Genomic DNA, 19,553 nt, shown 5'->3' on the forward strand with positions numbered 1-19,553 from the left:
CCACCTCAGCATTAATTTCTCAATCCTTGTCACAACATCTTCTTTCAGACCACAGCGGGCACGTATTACCGCATTCTGAATTCTATCAATCAGTCTCACCCCACACATACTACGCAGTGATCGCATCTCAACTGCATTAAAAATAAATTATGTCCAAAAAGAAAGTTTAGTAGCCCAGTACATGGCACTATATTTAGGTGCACTGAAATTGAGCTGCATCGACTGATACTGCAACTGGGAAGGAACACGAGCCGCTGCAAACTTTAATTAAGTTCTTTGATAAAACATAAAGGCTACATTCTTGATAGATTGCTCTCGGCTATCTAATTTATTGCTCTATTTATTTAACGTAAAGGATTTAGCGATCTTTAGTTGGCAGCGAATTTGGTGTAAATTTTAGTTTTAACATTTAAAATGTAATTCATCATCGGAGTCTTTCTGCTAGTGTTTCGATCTTAGTGTGATGTTTCGAATATCGATGGTGATTGCATCCTTTCAAATCGTCATTTTCATTTGATCACTTGCTTTTGTGCTTACCTTAGAATCTCTTAAAAACTTCACATTTAGAGCAAAACGAAACTTATAACACTTTCCTATAGTAAAATATTTCTTTGAAATTTTAAAGTGAATTATTACCTTAAGGAATAAGCTTTACAAGATAAGTTATATCGAGAACATCGCTCTCTCTGCAGTTTGAAAAGAAAAAGTATTTCATTATTTATAGGTAAGTTTATAATATTCTTTGAAATTTTGTTATTCGCAAGTAGTTTTAATATTATTTTAAACCTTTTAGGAAAGTAAGAAATAATAAGATACTAATTTAAAAATTTATTTTATTTATGGTTATGATTCGATTTTGCTAATAATGCGCTCCGCCTAATAAATGTTATTTTTTTTTATAAAATATTATTTTGAAACCATTTATCTCACGTCTACCGCTAACCACGTCTTGCTATTATTTTTCTAAGTAAAACACCTCAAACCTGAGAAGAAACGGGGCAAGAAACTCAGCGGGCCTCTTTTTGATTTAAAATTTATTTATTGTTATATTTATAGCCTGGAGACATGGCATGGAGCCATGTGTGGTGTATCATCTAGATAGTCATTTATACAATTATTGTAGCCTGTACCTATCTTTGGCAAATTGTATTGTATTCCGAAACAAATTTGTTTTGTATATTTTCTTTAATCATGATAAAAAACCATATACATCGCAACTAAAAAACTTCTTAACAAACATTATGATAATGCCAGTTTCTATGACAATCGCTAATGAGACTAAGTAAAAATAACATTATCAAAAAAAACAGTCAATATGTTTAAGTGCTTTCGCTTCTAACTAATAGATAATTAACTGATTATAATTGCTTGCATTACTTCGATTTAGCATTGGAGAACAGCTGACAGATCGAACATATGGCTTACCTGATATTGCTACTGAAAACCAGCTGAACCATGTCGAGATGTGATACTTACATATAAACCGCATGTGCTTGATAAACTGTACTACTGACAACCTTAAATACTTATTGGAATAGGAATTAGGAACCCGATAGTACAAGTGGGCTGGTCTTTCGTGACAGAAATTCGACTTTTGACTAAGCTAACGTTCTATTGTCATGTCTATAGGAATAGGGTTTAGGAACCCAGTAGTACAAGTGGGCTGGTCTTTCGCTAAGCTAACGTTCTAACCCAATAGTACAAGTGGGATGGTCTTTCGTGACAGAAATTCAACTTTTGACTAAGCTAACGTTCTAACCCAATAGTACAAGTGGGCTGGTCTTTCCAGACAGAAATTCGACTTTAAACTAAGACTATTTTTTTTTACTATAGTGATGTATCTGTTTGTTCCTTTAACAAATAAATGAGCTATGGTCTGATCACAATATTGACCCTACTACGAAGACTCAGTTTGACATATTTATAACAAGTGCTAATCTGGCGTACGTTGTTTTGCTATTTATATTAAGAACCCCGCGCCGGATCATTGTATAAATTGTCATATTGTTTAATGTTGTGTCATTGACTGAATTATTTGTATTGCAAATATATATAGGTATATCTAATTAAAAAAAATAGGGTGCAGATGAGTAATCACCAACATAATATCATATTAAACCTTCTTCGAAACACGCTGCAATCTATGGTATAAGTATTATTCCGATTTGTTCAATAATTTCTACAGTATAACGAAGGAAAAAAACGTTTCTCCATTTATTAGTATAGATTCGTAATCCGATTAAAATAAAACAAATTCTAACTACACTTACTATTTATAACTCATGAATAAATATTATAGAAAAAATATATTAATTTATTAAGCCACGAAATTAGTGGAAATAATAGGGAAATTAGACAACAATTTCATTTTTATGAAAGGGGCAAACTCGATGGAAAGTAAAGAAACCGCCAGAGATCAAGGGTAGCGTTGCTGTCCTTTGAGATAGGAGTGTGATCAGTAGACCACTTGAAGGTCCCTGAATCTTATCACAAAATATACCCAAAAGGCTACCCATACCACTCCATACAGGCGCTCATGTTTATTGGGAAATACATTTTATTTCATGGAAACTTTTTCGTAAACATTGAATGGTATTATCAGTTTAAATAAACGTAAATAACACACCACATCCCCGATCCTCATAAACGAATGAATTAATCATCTATCAACGTATTACTCTAAGCCGTCAAAAAATCGCTAACCCCAATAAAACCCTCGCCTCAATCAGGCTATTAATTAGATTGACAGCCGAACCGTGACCGAACAACAAAAAATAATTTTAATTCCCGATATAGGGGCATGCGTCCCGTTGCTCGCCGTTTTAATTAAATGAATTAATCATTCCCTCCATGACTCTCCCTGGCTCTCCGCTCTCAGATCTGAGTGCCAGTCATCCGATGTCGCACTTTAGTGTTTAATTAATACCATTATACTTGTTTTAAAATTTTTGGTATCATTCGAAATATTATTGATTAAGTAAGACATTTTTGACAATATCATACTAAAAGAATGAATGACATTCTATACACATTAAGGACATATCATTTTCAGTCTGATAGCGGAAGGGCAAAAGTGTGCTTAAATACAATGTAAGCACACTTTTCTCCTTAGTAATAATTTATCAACTGTCACTGTCCGAATCTGGTTCTAAATTCAACACACGTAACCTAAACTGAATAAATGATTTACATTGCTGCTTATTAACCAAGAATATTTTTAGCAACTGAACTAAATGCGTCAATATACAGATATAGCTGTTGAAGCACAGTACACTACTGTGGCATGTTTCATATTTCGGCTTGGTTTTCGTACGATGTGATTTGGCTTTATGTATAGAACGCCATTAATAAAAATATAAAAATCTATTGCAGTTCGTTAAACTCGCTCAAAGTCAGAAACAGTTGTAATGAACTTGTTTAGGAACATACTCCGGTTTGACAAAATTATAAAATCAAAACAAACATTATAATTTGGACTGTGGAACGTCCGTTGAGTCCACTAGTATGAGTATGATGAAACAAAGTAAACCTTTATGACTGGCTTTAATTATGTCAAATATCTCAACAACAAACACTTCCACTAATTCCTAAAGTTTGCCAAAATACCCTTGCCCTCATCTTCCTTTTCCAAACTGTTCCAGCCAATTTTCAAAATCACAAATTTCAACGTTACATCTTTATCGATGTCATCGAAGAAAACTTTTCTCATTAATAGGACTCCTCACATTTTTGAATCTCCCGAGAAGGTAACATACCTGACATACATATTTTAAGGGCATCCTCACATAATGCCACAAAGACTAACGTACTTTCAAATCCTATTAATATTATAAATGTGAAAGTTTGTGTCTGGATGTGTGTTTGAACTTCTTTAACGCAAAATCTACTGAATAGATTTTGATGAAACTTTACAATAATGTAGCTTATACACCAGAATAACAAATAGACTATAATTTATAAAACTATAGTGTGAATTATACAAAATATAAAAGAAGTGTGATTGTTACTAATGAATATAACTAGCGCCATCTCTTATCAACTAGCAAGGAAAAGATCAATACAATTTATATGGCAAAACAACGTTTGCCGGGTCAGCTAGTTATGAATAACCCTTGGGAATGTCAAAAAGTTATTCGAAACTTATACCAATCCTCTTTGCGTAAAAGATTAACACATCTGCACCAATATGCATTACAACCAGCACAACATATTGCATCTGTTCATACATTCCGACATTGATCGATGTTGACAAGCTGAATTAAAAACTACACAGCAGTCGCCAACAAAAGCACATAAAATATTTATGTGCTTACGGGATATTAGTCCTTATAAGTAGGACGCTTAGAATCAAATTGAATACAGGAACCTGTATATGATGCATGGAAAATGGATTGAAGACGGTTAATTTGAATTTTATTGAATATGCTTTTGATAAAAAAATAGTATCTAGGTATTTTATATATGAACACCTGTATAGCCGAGTGGTTAGCGATCCTACCTACTAAGCCTCTATCTCCCGGGTTCGAATCCCGGTAGGTGCAAGCATTTATATGATGAATATGGATGTATTTATATATGTTTATATGAATTTATGTATGTTTAAGTAAGTATATTGTATTAAATATATCGTTGTTTTGTAACCCATAGCACAGGCTATATATGCCTAACTTGGGGCAAGATAATTTGTGTAAAAAGTGTGTCAATATTATTATTATTATTATATTATAGCCCACAGATGTATGTATGATATGATGCAGTTTGGTGATTGAATTGTATTCAGATTTGAGTTACGAAATAGTTAATTTTTAGTAAATTTTTACACAATTTCTATTTTCTATTCACGCCGCCTGTATGTCTGTCCCGATTGTTCGGGCGAGGTATTCATTTAGGCCTTCATTTGGGAAGCTATGAGACAAGTCACTAAACAAAACTAAAAAAAAAATAAACCATTTATTTAAAAATAATTCGGATCGGGTGCGTTTTATTGATAATAGAGATACTCGTAGCGTAGTATACAGTAACGTAGACCACAGTCACCACCTAACGTCTCTCTCGAAATGCTACCTTAAATAACGTCATTCGTGAGTCTAGAAGGTGCCTTCAACGATCTGGTTATCTTAGATTTGAAAAGTGTCTCATTAGAGGATGGCAGTAGTCTGATGGTGTGACATTGATTCACCAACGTGTTTATAACGCAACCCGGTGTCAGTAACTCGACTGGTATATTTAAAACGTTAATGTGCTTAAAGACGTTTTTACTTCTCTCCTCTCGATTGAGGAAGACTCCCTTAGTTGACTCGAGCCGACTTCAGGGAAGGAGGGAGCCAATGGCTGGTCCGTGCGTCATGCTCGTGAACGGGTGCTACTTGTGGTGGCTGGTATCTTTAATAAATCCTTAAAATATAAAACTATTATTTAATTTTACTAACAAATTCAATCATATATTTTTAAGGGTAGTTAATGGTAAGTGATCACTCTCTTAAAACACCAGAGGAATCACAAGAGAGTTGCCACCATATTATACAGACATATAATATTATATATGTACCACATACCATCAGATGCTTATTTATTTGCCGGTTCCATAAAACATAAGGTATTTTTAAAGTTAAGCCGCATTGGCGTTGACTTTGTAAAGGCCAAGTTAACTGGCAGTTCACAACTTATTCTGGTGTTGGCCTCAAAAGGAGAGCCGCAGTACGTTTCAACTAGTGTACTACGGGAGGCCACTAAACAGGCGTGATAACTCACTTATAAAGTATCGTTTATTGTTCATGTACAGTATATACATAATGCTTTGCTATTGGTTATATCAACGAACCAACGATAATTTCATTAATTTAAAAATTTATTGTTATCACCCAAATGTTCAAGATCTATTTGACCTTCCATTTGATCAACCATCTTATAAATATAACGCAAAATACTCATTACAATAATTATATATCAATACCATTTCGTACATAATATGTAGTATTGTTATAATTAGAAAAAAAACATTATTAACTATGAATAACTTTAAATACTATTAGTTTAGGCTTAAAAAGATGTATATGATAATACTTATCAACCATATCATTATCAAAATGTATTTTATTAATGCGTAAATACATTAATTAAATTAAATAGTGAAGAATAGAACTGGTGTTATTAAACAATCCTTTTAGTGATTATCTTAATATAATTAATGTTAAAATTCAGTATTAAAAAGTATGAAAATATTTTATTTAAGGAATAAAAATGTGCAATTTAATTCATTAACTGAGACCGGTAAACCTATCTTTGAGTGCTAGTTTTTATTCAAACAAAATATTTATTTTATATTTGATGGCCCAACTTTTAAATCTCTTCCACAGTGGAAACTATTTTATTTTTATACGAGCTCAGAGGCTTTCGATCGCTCTTTGAAAGGGAACGGCTCGCATTCGAACTTTTAATGTCACAGAATCCTGTATAAGGATTAAATTGAATTTGTTTGGAAATACTGAAACACTCCATAGATTTCCAAGTTAATAGTACTTCAAAACCAGCATACAAAATAATTCTGTATAGAATATTAAAATAATTTCAGGATTAATTCGTAAACAAAGTTGTTGAGGAGGTTTAAAACTGATATACACATAATTTACTTGAGTTACTTAACGAGATTTTGTGTTGTTATACTCAAATTTTGCGATCTTACAAGCTCATTTGTAGTATTTATAATCAGTGGGCCTACCATGAACTCTTATTGCGATTCAATTGACAACCTAAAATGAACTGCTTTGCTATTTCGTACCACGACGTGATTAGATCTATCTAATTTAGGTTGACATCAAATCTGATCAAATCGCGATGATGTCAATTGAATGTCAAAAATTATGTCAACTGAATCGCAAACTGATTTTGTTCCTTCATTTGTACCATGAGGTAATATTTCAACCTAAACTGGAAAGATTAAGTGTCAAAGTGAGCGATTCGAAAAAAGTTGCTACTTCCTTAGAGGAAAGTGAAACGTGTTGTTAATAACTTTTAAAAAATAGTGAAAACATACAGAAAAGGAAAATTTTATTGATGAAAGATGAGTTGAGAATACTTTATTGGACTTTTTTGTAGAACAAATGAGCCCGGAGCCTGGGCCTGTTCGCAAGAACGAATTCAAAAAATGTACTATGTGCTCCTGTCAAATCAAGCATTAATGGAGGTGCGTTCATAACTCGTTATTTTTACGAAAACACCAGAGCAAACATTTAATTTGTAATTAAAAGAACTATATTTATTAATTATATCAACTAATATAAAATAAGTTTGTTACTAACATATATGTGATTTATCAATGTATTTCCTAACATAGGTTAAGACTATTTCACTAACATTTATATATGGACTATTGTTGTCTAAGATAAATAAATAAATAGTAAAAAAAAATATTTATATTACCATTATATTTTAATAAACGTACGAAAAAGGGCTTAATGGTTTATAATTTGACGCTATAAAGCGCAATTTTAAAATGTATTTTTAGTATCTTCTACGCAAAAAAAAACCGCTAAAATCATATCATTTTAGGTTACGAAACGCGTCGCATATGGTTCAATGGCTCTTTCTCACACCGCGGACCACAGACAAATTTATTTCGTTCATTCTTCATAAGCCATCGAAACACTATTCAGTAAAAGGCACTAAGAATTTTAGCAATTCAGTTTAGGTACCTAAAGTGAACTGCATCGTAATCGCATCGCTTATTAAAAGTTGATGGTAGGCCCTCAGGTGTCTTAAAACTACGTCAGTTGACTGTGTAATCTAAGCCGTCTTTGTTATCGTTCAGTCTGCGGTCTGACCCTACAGAATGCTTTGAGCCGGATCTTTTCAACGAGATTCCTTTAGTCCGTGCTTTAAATGTGAAGTGCTTACCTCAAACTCCAACTGTGAGCACTTAACTAGATTAAGTACGCTATTAGAAGATCTCATCTCACACACCTAATACTTTACGGTAAGCCTTTGTTTTAAGTGATTATTCAGAAAGTGTTCATTAAGTTTTTACAGAGCGTCCAATCTTTATCGACAAGTAAAACTTACATACTTTAGTGAGGCAGTCGTTATAATAGTAATTTATGCAACTGTTCTGTAATAAGGGGTATTAAAACACGAATGTGGGTTTATTATAGATAATATTATCACATGAGTGTTTTAATACCTAATTATCAACAGTTGCATACAATACTTTATCTACACCCATAATATGAATCCTCTTTAAAAGATTCTGAAACAGTTAGCTTACTGCTGACATTAAAAAAGCCAGTCCTATTAACCATAATATCATCCAAAGGAGTGTTTTTATGAAAATGGATTATATAATGTTATACTGAATTTTAATGCAACACTCGTTTGGATGATGTAATGGTTACTAGGAAATTGGGTGTTTCAAATTTGGCAATAAGCTGACTAACTGTTTAAGAATCTTTAATAGAGAATTTAAAGCATGGGTGTAGATAAATATTTATAACAGACATGGGGTCTCTGTGTATGTTCAAATGTACATGGAACTGGGAGTATTTGGAGGAAGGGCTCGGGTCACTACTGGCGAATTTAACTACCGGACTGATGTCTGATATAAAACTGCAATTTGCTAGATATCCGACCTCCAAGAGCTCTACTAAACGCATAATAAGAGATATAATACCGACAATATCAATGAGCAGCTCATTTCACTCCTTCTGCTGAGTCACAGTTAATCGCTCTAGTAGTCTAGTATACAAAAGCTAAATTAACTTTCCGGAATATACTTGAATATTATTACAAGCGTCTAGATGAGACGAGGAAACAAATATACTGCCGCATGCAGGTGTCAACATCACTCAAGTATTATTGTTCTGATATATTTCAATAATATACTTATAAAACGACTAAAACATGCGTGTCACCCTAACTGAATTTTGACATCATCAAATTTATGGATAATAATAGTATTTATAATCTTAGAGGTATTAAATGGCATTAATTATGATTCCCCTGACTACTTTAACCTGGAAGAGCAACTATACGTCCGCTTAGATAAAAAAAATGTCAACTTTTGTAAGACAACTTGTATTTATCGAAAGGCAATACTAAAACAATTACAGTAAATTTGTTTTGGCTTTTGAGAACTTGTGGTAGTAGTCAGACCGCTCTCGCACCACACAGCTGCAGTGTAGTTATTGTACAATGTGGTGTTGCGGTGTGCATCTAGTGATTAGGTTCGCTAGCTTGAGTAATGAACCTAACATCATACATCTAATGTCCACGAGATTGCACAGATGTAATGCATTTCATTTGCTTAGTTTCTTTTCCGGATGAAAATAATATTATGATAATTATGCAACTACATGTAAAATGAAAATATACAATTACCATCAAAATTGTTGCATGAATGCTGTTATTTAATTGCAGTTTATTGTGACATACCATAGGCGTAGCTAGATTTACATTTACATGTATAACATGCTATATGACACCTTATCTGAATTTAATTTTTGACAAAAAACCTTCTTTTACCACATTGACCACTTTTAGGAAGGGGAAAAAAACTCGTGTTCCACTGAACGAGAAGAATATCCTTGTAAATATTATTAATTTTTGAACATGATGTTAATGTGGAAATCATAATAATTGACTTAATTTTATTGAATGATAGATGATTTTTTTGTATTATATACATTATTTTGTGTTGAAGGTTTTCAATCCTTACGTGCTACGATAGACTATTTTTTTTATTCTCCACATTGCTTACCATCGATCCGATAAGTAAACAAAATTATTTCGAACATGTGAGGTAGCCTAAAAGAATAATTAATAAACACACACTTAAATGAGCGAGACAGGACAAACACTCGCTGCAGACAAATTGTTTCGCGTTCATTACAGACTCTCGCGAGTATTCCTAAATGTTGCGAATTTTACTAAATTCTGACATTACGCGGACGTTGCTAAATGATGTTACATATATTAGGTAAGGTACTTCAGTTAAGCGTTGAAGGACAGTTGAGAAGAGACACTAGAGCTTGATGTCTTAATTTTCTATGTTATTGATATGGATTTCAATACCCGGTGATGACAATTTACTACCGTGAAGTTCGAGATCTACGGGTTGGTTCTTTGTGGAATCTCCAAAATCTGCCTCATTGATGTTGAGACTTGATCTCTTACTTATTTAGCCATCTAAAATTGTTTAAAGAACGTTATGTTTGCATTGATCTTTCTGCACGAGTACCTGAATAAAACCAATAACTCCAATATACGTCTAAGTCGAAACAAAACTACGGATAGCTTTTTTAATAAAACTCATATTATGTAATTATCACCTCAACCTTTTCATCTTCTAACAAGTCAGATGATAATTAATATAAAATATAAACAAACGTCAAATATTTACAAAACAATAAGGTGTATTATCGCAAGCTTCAAGGCATCCTTATAAAGGAAAGCTCAGACATATTCAATTTGTTCGCAGCACGTTTTCTTGCAAGTAATGACACAGCGCAGCCGGAAGCCATGGAGTTGTAATATTTGATGAAAAATCTGCGAATTTATCACTTCGTTAGTCAGTCTTCTGTCAACTTACATTTCGAATGTTCTTGCCTCGTTGATTTCACGATTGAAGACGTCGTAATATTAAGCTAGTGTTCGTGTACAAAAGTGTTTATTCATACTACCACCTATAACCTAGCAGGCTTGCAATTTTTGATTTAAAATTGTAATTATTATCAATTTATGCCTTAATTTACGTCTATAACTATGAACTTGATATTAGACTCGTAAAACGTTACTTAGTTAGTTATCAAAGGCAGTTTTTTTTAATGAATAGGGTGGAAAGATCAAGAACCAATCATTCAATCAAAGAAAGTCTTAAGCGGTAGGCAATTATTAAAGTGCTGACGAAAGTTTTTAACTTTTATTAAGAAGTTTAACAAGAACGATAACTGAGCTTATGTTCAAAGTCTCTAGTTTGGATTATCTGTGGTTCAAAGCTTTATAGATGCTGTTTTAATTAGTCAGCAGAGTTATAATATAGTATATTCATAGTACGTGGGCATTATCCGACTTCAGTGATTGTGTTGTTGTTAGCTAACTAGGAGTGACAGAGCATCGTTTTTGTGATAAAAATGTCAACTCATAGGCACAGGTGTAGCAAAATTCGAGTCTTGCTTAGGTGCACAAGCTCTTTAACAAATCTAAATATATTATACAGCACAGGATCATATCAGGCTGGATCCGCACAATTGTGAACATTTTTTATCTAAGAGTCGAAGACTGGTTGCATCTAGCTCCAACCTTAATCTGCTGGATTATATATGATGGTCAGTTTTACAGGTATGACATGGTATGTTCTAATCTCTATAATTATTTTGGATCCCTAAACAATACAATCGATCGACAATGAAGATTTCCCAAGAAGAAAATGCGTGTTTTAATTGATAGCTCAGGTCTCAAAGTTTAAAGGATTGTATGAATTAAGTAATGGATATCATTTTGAATTAACTACATATTTTTTAATGCCATTATTATATGAATGCAGAAACTTAACGTTATTAGTATAATAATGTAGTAATATCGATCACATGGTTAGGTATCTTATTACTTCGTATACAACTTTCGAAAATTTTGTCTTAGCTTGAAATGTAAAATAGGTTTGAAATTTAAGGCTAAATATATATAAGTGGAAATCTCTTATCTTCTAATATATATAAATTACGTGTTACATTGTTTGTCCGCGATGGACTCCTAAACTACCGATTTTAATCAAATTTGCACACCGTGTGCAGTTTGATCCAACTTGAGATGTAGGATAGTTTTTATTTCGATATGGGGCCTCAATGATTTAGTTTTCCACTAATTAAAAAAAAAAAAATTGTTATTTATTATTGAAAAATTCATAAAAAAACTTACTTATTTATTGTGCACAGAACAATGTCTGTCGGGTCAGCTGGTATATTATATAGATTATACCGTATTCAGGCATACCTATACTGTTTTTCATATACAGTAGTTAGTAACTAATGGTTTTCTAATGATGACTCTAAAAAATACTTGAAAATAATAACTTTCATTACAGTGGATCCATATTGGAACAAGAGAAAATAAAATCTTATTGTATACCGATACAAATGATTTGTTGGAAAATAATGAAGCAGAACGGGACCTTAATAGCAGAAAGCGGCAAACGAATGCAAAATGTTAACACAAACACGATAAAGTAAAAAGTTAATGTTGTTAACATTAAACGAACACAATTATGGAACAACTCAGCATTATTTGCCTGCAGCACGCAATCTTAATAGCATTCCCGGTTCTAGAATGTTAGTGACGTCATTGAGGCTCCGATACCCTAAGCAGCTCGCATTCCGATCGTTCAATATCTCACATTATCCGATAGATTATAAAAAGAATCTGAAATGAATGGTGGTGTTTGTGCATAGAATACTTTCTAATGAACAATGAAGTCAGCTAAAGCATTGCAGGCGAGATAGTATCTGCTTAGAGAGAAGCCACCGATAAGTAAGTAGATAACTAAGTATAATTGGTAGCTTCTTAGCAGTAAAACAGTAGATAAACAAATATTTTGCAACTCTAGAAATATTTATGACCAGCCATAAAAAGACGTATTATTTTAATGATAAAAATTCTCTGCCATCCTGTGAAGTCTTCAATTATCACAGAACCTCTTCGGCTCTATGATAAACACCTTATGGTAAGTTTATTGTTACTTGATAAGAGAGGAGATGCCCCATGCATTATCGATGGTCTAGGTAAGGTCGATGGAACTCTATCCTATACACGTCCAATAAATAATAAACGCTTTTAGATTTAGTAGTAGTCAGAAACGGTTGTTTAAGATGATTGATAAGATTTGGAAAATTTATTCCATGCCACATACATAAAATTTCAATCTAAATACTTAATAATATATTTCTAATCCTAACTTAACTAAATATACCATGTGGCAAAAGAAAAAGCTTTGTGCTGTAAGCCAGTAATGGCTGCAGCGCTGGTTTTCAGCATATGCCTGGGTAATTGTAGGAGTGCCAGTAAGCACACAAACAGAATGTAAAAAAGAAAAATCAATTATTTGCCTGCCATCTTATATAACTATAAAATATAATAAATGTCATAACCAACATGTTATAGCCAAAATATTATGTTTATTGCTTTTCAAAATACTCTCCTTTACATTTTAAACATTTTTTAAAACAGGAGGACCACCGATCTGAAGGCATGTTTTCTACGTGCTAATGCAACGCTATCACTGCCTCTTCGGAATTGGTAAAAGTCAAACCTCTCATCAAATCTTTGATTTTGGGGAAAATACAGAAATCACAGGGTGCTAGGTCGGGGCTATGTGCAGGATATGTGACGAGTTGTACTTTTTTGGAAGCTAAAATGAGCGCCGTGTGTGAAGAAGCGTTGTCATGATGTAGAAGTACGCGGCTTTTTGGTCGTCTTTCGCGAACTTTATTTAACAACATGGGTAAACAAATGGTAATATACCACTCGGCATTAACACTCTTTTGATCTTCATGTGGAAGTGTGTAGATAGGTGTAGATGTAGCTGAGAAAAAAATTAGATAATTTATTTACCAACGTTTCAAGCCTGCCTCACTTTTGTTGGCCTGTTCTCATTTTCAAACACCCATTCACAAGATTGCCTGTTTAGTTCGGGTTCCAAAGAATAAATCCACGTTTCGTCTCCTGTGACAGTGTCATAAACAACATTAGAATGTCCGTGGTCGTACTTCATTAGCATCTGTAAGCACCATTACACGCGAGCCCGCTTCTGCTCCGCTGTCAGTTTATGAGGGATTCAACGACTACAAGGCTTCCGAACTTTCAATTCTTCGTGTAAGTTTTTTTGAATTTGGCTCATACCATTCCTCAATAGTCCTCGAACTGTCTCATAGGTAACCCGCGGGTTTTCTTCAATTAGCCGCTTATCAGTAGCCATATTATTTTCGTTGACGGCAGTTGAAGGCCGCCCTTCACGAAATTCCTCATGTAAAGAAACCCGACCTCTCTCAAATTCAGCAAACCATCGCCTCATAATACTCAAGCAAGGTGCTTCTATCCCAAAAGTATTTTGAAGACGAGCGGCACAGTCTTGCGGAGAGAGAGAACTTTTAAAATCATAAAAAATCATCACTCTAAAATCTTTTCGACTTAATTCCAGTTTCGTTACGTAGAATATTTAATGTGTGATAAAAACAATTGACAAATGATTTCCCGCCAATTGTTTTTTTATTACTAAGAAGGTTGCAACGTTTCCAAAAATATAACATTCGAAATTCAAATAGTTCCGATTAGCTAGAAGTGCAAAACTTTTAGTGTTAAAAGTTTGATAATATCTGGCATCGTGATAACTATGAAGCACGATATTGCACATTAATTTACAATTAAACTGTATTTAACTTCAAAATTAAAAAAAAAAAACAATTATAATCTATTATAACACGCAACAATATGAGTTTTCCTTAAATATTTCTCCACGTAATGGTTAACATAGAAATATTGAGAGCTATAAAGAATATTTACACAGTATTATAATCGCTTACAATAACATCAACCTCGCAAGGGATCCAACAATCATCATTCAGCCATGTACCAAGTGTTATATCATACGAAAATGTATCCAAATCTAAATATCACACATTCCATTTGCCACAACGCAAAATCGTTCACAATTTTCTTCATAAATTGCCACGTCAACTTTATACTTAATTCTGGTCGAACTAAAGTTCAAATTGTTCTGGCTGTCTGGAACTGGGTTTTGCAAGTGATCATGTCCTCTCGGATGTAAGATGGCTGATTTTTCGATATTTCTGGAGAAATCCGTTGTTCTAACACATATTCGTTTACTGTTATGTTTATTGTTGGGGTTCTGTGGCTTGATTTCTCAATATTACAGTAATGGCTGTTTACAAAAATAACAAAATAGAACTACCTATGTATCTAATGTCAAATATCTTTATGTCATTCCTTAAATTTATCTTATATAATCTTAATATATATAAATTACGTGACACGTTGTTTGGCCGCGATGGACTCCTAAACTAATGAACGAATTTTAATGGGGATTACTTCATGGAGTGCAGTTTAGTCCAACTTGAGAGATAGGATAGTTTTAATTTCGATTTGGGACCCATAATTATTTTTATTTCCAATATTTTTTTTTGTATGGACATATTTTCTATGAGAAAATTTATTGACGCACGGTTTGACAGTTCTGTTGTGGAACAATTTCATTATTGTTAACAACAGGGAGCAATGTCGTTCTATACATAATATAGAACGTCATTGACAGGGAGCATATTTTACAAAATAATTCTTGATGTAATGAAACTTGACAAATTCATAAAAAACAGTATGTTATTTATTATGCGCAGAACAACGTATGTCGGGTCAACTAGTATTTTATAATTTACAGTCTGTGATAAACTGCATTATATATTGACAGAGACAACAAGTAAAAGATTGCGTTGCTATAATTGTAGTTCGCATAAATTGAATACGTATGAATTTTATTTTGGCCAAAATTTTAGAATTTTTTCATTGATATTTATATATATTAGCTGCATTATAATTTTATGAAGACACTTTATTTAAATACGTACTTTAACTTATGAAATTACTTCATGAATCGCTTTGAAGTTTGAACTATACGTTCAACAGAAAGTTACAGCCAAATAATACGAAAACTATATAATATGTTTATAATATATGATTTTCATTGTGTTAATAAGCCATTTTTCATACATAAAACGTGAATTTATTACCTATCTAATATCAATCGATGAAGGCTCGCGAGGAACCCTGGATTACTCATCATAAACAAACTACCAGTTTTTTTAAGTATATGTGAGATATATACCTTGATTGAAATGGAATTGTTGAAAGTTTAACAGGAACGTGGGTCGTAACTTAATCTATTAGTATTATTATGTATGATATAATCAAATAACTAGTTAATAATTTATATTAGAACTCTATTTTCTACAACAACCTTACCAAAATTCCTTATAATTTTATCCAAAAGCCTCGCGTTCCTAGAGTATAATATTTTATCACACGGAAATCAAATTTCTTATCCGAACACATTTAGATGAAACCATAAAACATAAAGGAAGTGTTATTTATTCTGTGAAACACTAATCCACTGCCGCCATCTATCACGGAGGCTATTTGCTAAGCTATTATCGCCCTAAATGACATCCACGTTTGTTTAACACCAAGAAAACATGTGGTGATTTGTGAGGGTCAGTGGAAGTGGGAAAAATAATAAACATAATGGGTTTAAGTACTTTGTTCTATTTTTAGTGAAAAAGCAGTTAAATTTGCGATTAGTAGCTTAAATTAGCATTTTCTTAGAATAATATAAGGGTTAATTAAGGGTCATTAAAACTGCCTGGACACAAATTCAGCTCAAATTTAAGGTATCCTGAATCCTATTTGGAGGGAATATTAAAACATAAAGTTATTGTTAAAAGTATCGTAATTTTATATATTTTACAAAATACGAAGGATGGTGCCAGGAGGCAATGTATTCCTGCTTCAAAAAGCCTTTTAAATAAAATTTACTAAAAAAGTAAACTATGCGAACACAATTAAATTATTAAGTCTCAAGCAGAATATAGAATTGAATATTTTTCTAAAATTTACTAACGATATGCCAAAAATAATTTGTTGAATTTTCTTAGTCAGAAATGGGCATGAATTTTTTTTATTGTTTCTGGATATTAATATGCTATCAAAGACAGTTCAGTTCAGTTCAAATCAGTTCTTCTGCCGATAAAAGTTGTGAGATCAAATCAAATAGTATCAACGGATTTTCTTAAAGCACACTCTCAGTCAATGAGGTTTTCTCTTTTTGAGCTACAGTCTTTCTCATAGCCTACTTCCTGTCTCTATGGGGTTTTCTCGGAGGCTTTGATGTTACAATTTTCTACAAGTCAGAGCGTTAAATGCTTCTCAGACGATTGTATTCACAAATTGAGGATTCCTACGCTACTAATTCCAAACTCGACATTAATTAGATATAGCCCGCCCAGACTTGTAACTCCGGAAAGTGCCACGTAAGCTTGCCACACAAACCTCAACTGCATAACATAATTAATAATTGTATTTTATACAAGAACCTTGTGTCTGCTAGAAGTGCCTTAGAGTTTTAATGATGGGTCTGTCAGTCAATGAGTGACAAAATGAAGAAATTTTGACTAGTTAAAATTCTTAAAGTTCTGGTTCAAATTAAATGATATATACCGTGTTTATACAATGTCCGTTTTTTTATTGAAAATTCAGGCTTCTTGTTTCATTCACAACGAATGTTAATCGGGGGTCGAAAATGGCCTGAACTGCTTCGAGAAAAGGATAGAGATCATAATTTTAAAAATTAAATTTAGATAAAAACTTCGAACAGTACTTTTCTGTAGCTTAAAAACAGATTTAAACATGGCTTCAAATGTGCTTTTTGCTATGAATCCCATAAAATGATCTCCATGGTCAACGTAAGCGCTATTAACTGACACTAATGCGATGGCCAAACAAGTAAATAGTAAAAAAGATTTGTGGAGTGATGGGACGGGCTGGAGTGAGCGCGGCGACCCAGTTAACGTTACACTTACAAGAAGTTAGCCGAGCAAATATTTGCATCTCGTTCCTACATTTGTGTGTCCAACGCTTAGGCACAGTTAGTTTTCATGATTTAGCCCTTGTTCCAAAATATAGGGGCCGTTAATATGGGGGCTGGATGGTCTTGTTACCGGGAGGTCTGCTCGATGTGTTTTTTTATTATTATTATTTCCTTTAAAGTTAAAGTTATTATATATTTAATTTTATGAAATGCTCACATAATGCCTCTATTTATTTACGGTATTTGTGGATTGATGCATCTACTATACTCAATAACTCTTGTGTTTATAAGTATAAATTTACTTTTTTTGTCTTACTCATGCCTTTCAGTTTTTGACTTTTGAGTATTTTTGTTGCGTCACTTTGCATATATTGTAATTGAAATGATTTGTAAAAAAAACTAAAATGTAAATCTTGACTTAAAAGAGTGGCAATGAGTTTCTTGCTTCTTCTTCTCATTAGCTCAACCTTTTACGAAGTAGCGGTAAATTCAATAAGAAACAATATTTTTATATTTTTCATGACATTCATAAGTGTCATTTCTGTGACCTACATGAATAAAGTGTTTCTGAATTTGAATTTGAATTTGAATAGGTACGTTATTATCACACATAACTATAATAATATACATAATATATTGTAAATGTACGTATTCATCACTCGCCTTGGTGAACTTTTCATTTCTGTCCTGTAGTCTAAATCACTACCGTTTTTTTATTTGTTAGCCCATTTAAAAAAACTTAATTCCAGAAGATTTTCGAAGCGAACTTCCGATAACATAACATAAATGAAATATCAAAATTTACCAGTGGGAGGCTCCTTTGCACAGGAAGCCGGCTAGATTATGGGTACCACAACGGCGCCTATTTATGCCGTGAAGGTCTAAGGGGCGCCGTAGCTCGTAAAATTACTATGTTTACGTATGTTATGAAATATTATTGACAGTTCATATAAAATAGTATTTGATTTGTTATGTACAGAACAACGTCTGTCGGGTCAGCTAGTAATATATATAGTGCTAAAAGGAGCCGTGGTATACATAAATATATATTATACAAATTTTATTTTTTATATCTCTGATACTTGGCGGAGAAAATGAAGTTTAAAGAGTAAATGAAAATAGTAATTGTGTTTATTTTATTATTAATATTTTCACCATATAATTTGTTTTTTTTTAATGAAAATAAGGGATGAGACGAGCAGGACGTTCAACTGATGGTCACGCCCTACCCATTAAAATGGAAAACCCAAAACTTCTGAGCGGCACTAGAATTGCGCTCGTCACAGCATAACTGTCAAAACGTACATACGAAAATAAGTCCATGCAAAACAAATATTGGAAATAAAAATAATTATGGGTACCAAATCGAAATAAAAACTATCCTATCTCTCAAGTTGGACCAAACTGCACTCCATGAAGTAATCCTCAATTAAATCCGTTCATTAGCTTAGGAGTCCATCGCGAACAAACAACGTGTCACGTAATTTATATATATTAAAAAGATATGCTTAGTTTATTTTACAAAATTCAGTTGAATTGTTATTTGTATGGCATCTTATAATAAAAACGAGGTAAATTAATTAAAAGGATATTTGTTGTATGTATAATAGCTTCCATATAGTTCGATTATTTAATATTGAACTAAAAATAAAGACTGCACTGATACATAGTACTATAAAATGGTGTTGATAGTGGGGATAAATATTTAAGAAATGAAATAATCACAATTGCGAGGATATTGTTACATCAGATTACATATTATATTGTAATTGAAGTGATTTGTAAAACAATGAAATTATAAATCTGGATTTAAAAGAGTGGCAATGAGTTTCTTGCTACTTCTTCTCATTAGCTCCCTTTTTAAACTCTTTAAGAAGTAGCGGTAGATTCAATAAGAAAAAATAGTTTTTTGACATTT

General features: G+C 32.7%; 1 protein-coding gene across 1 annotated transcript in view; it reads right to left on the minus strand.

Moving 5' to 3' along the window:
• LOC126977083 (protein O-mannosyl-transferase TMTC1-like) overlaps positions 1–19,553 on the minus strand; it is a 173,285-nt gene that overhangs the window by 100,730 nt on the left and 53,002 nt on the right. The gene's annotated exons all lie outside the window — the stretch shown is intronic.

The sequence above is a fragment of the Leptidea sinapis genome, chromosome 43 (assembly GCF_905404315.1).
Source record: "Leptidea sinapis chromosome 43, ilLepSina1.1, whole genome shotgun sequence".
Lineage (NCBI taxonomy): Eukaryota > Metazoa > Arthropoda > Insecta > Lepidoptera > Pieridae > Leptidea > Leptidea sinapis.